We start from the raw sequence: 1,735 nt of genomic DNA on the forward strand, positions 1-1,735 counted from the left end.
TAATTTTCAGACCATCTTTTGTGGTTATTTTAGGTCTTTGAGTTTGCACAACTGCCATGCAGGCCTTCCCTGAACTAGTCAGGTTAGCATGTGGCCCCTTTCGTCCACACCTAGATTGTGGGTTTGATCCCCAGTCAGGGTGCATACGGAGGAAGCTGATTGATGTTTCTCTCTACATCGATGTTTCTAAACTCTCTGTTCCTCTTTCTCTAAAAATCAATAAAAACATAGCCTTGGGTAAGGATTAAAAAACTGTAAAAAAGAATGGAGCTAACCTTAGGGTTGTTGTGAATATTAATTGAGATGAACAATGCCCGCCACACAGAGAAAGCACAATGAGTATTAGCTATTACTGCCATCCGGTTCCATTGCTAGTTATTGGATGTCTACTATGTGGGAGTCTCTGTATGAGACCCTGAAATACTTTGGGGCTCAGCTGTTTGTGTCTGGTCAGCAAACTATGTAGCTTTAGATCAGAGGTTGTGGCAATTCAGTCCAGGGGGACCCAAGTTAGTCCAGGAAAAGGCCGTTTGGAGTCAGAGGCCTTTTTGGGTTCCGGAGGGAGGGTGAGATGGAAGGAGCAGTTACTTCGCATGCAGCCCCTGAGCGCCGGGCTCCCTGGGCCAGGTTTGGAGAGCGCCTCGTGATGCATATTAAAGCCCCTTTGACATTCAGAGTCAACCGTGCCTGAGCAGCTCCTGTTCTGTATTTGTAAAAAGGCTAGTGGTGCATTTCCTCCGTGCAAATTATTTTTGGCTCTTGCTAATGTTTAGGAATACGATAAATCTGTGCAGCATGATGCATGCGATCACCTGCGCCAGCCCCCAGCCTGCTCTTATTTAAGGGGACACCCCAGAGGACGGACACCTTGACCAGCGCTTTCAGTAGGTAGGGAGTCGGCAATTTCTAGGAAAGGACGAGAGGAGAACTGTGATTGTGCAAGATGCATTTTCACGTAAACTATCATGGAAGCGCGTGGGAGGCCGAGCCTCTGGCCAGCAGTGCCACTGGAGCTTCCTGTGAGCTATTCACACGCAGCCCAGGACGCTGGTTTGAGGTCCTGGGAGGCTGTGTCCACAGGCCTCAGGCAGGTCTCAGGCGCTGAGCTCCCGGGAGGGGCTGGCAGCGACCTCGTGGGACTGGCAGTGGCCTGACGGGTGTGGCTGCTTCTTGGTGACGTTGGGGGATCCCACTCAGCCAGGTGAAGGGCACCGCCCCGCCCCTGTGCCGGGGTTCGACGGGTGCTGAACACGTGGTCACTAACCCCTCCCCGGGCCCTCACCTGCACGGCTTTCACGGGAAAAACTCCGTGCGGAGGAGGGGAGTGGCAGGCGGACAGGCCCAGCTCTTCCGAAGACGGAGGATGGAGCAGCTGCCGGGCCTCTAGGGCAGGCGGACGGGCCCAGCTCTTCCGAAGACGGAGGATGGAGCAGCTGCACCGGGTCCACCGAGAGGGGAAGGCTGTGGAGCCTCCCGTCCGGGCAGCCCGGGCCCCAGGCTGGCGGCCGCTGGACAGCGCTGCTCACCGGACAACGCACGCAGAGCCCCGCGCGGGCCCAGGCTCGGTTCTGCAGGGAGGGCCTCAGATTAATGTCCGGACCGCACTGGACCTTCCTGGTAACGCACAGAACCGAACAGTACACCGCCCTCCATCACACAAACCAGAACAACGGAACCAAACCCAACTCCAGGGCTCGGCGGGGCCGCACTAGCGTCCCGCCCGCACCTGGAACCT

This window comes from Myotis brandtii, unplaced genomic scaffold (assembly GCF_000412655.1).
Source record: "Myotis brandtii unplaced genomic scaffold, ASM41265v1 scaffold64, whole genome shotgun sequence".
Taxonomy (NCBI): domain Eukaryota; kingdom Metazoa; phylum Chordata; class Mammalia; order Chiroptera; family Vespertilionidae; genus Myotis; species Myotis brandtii.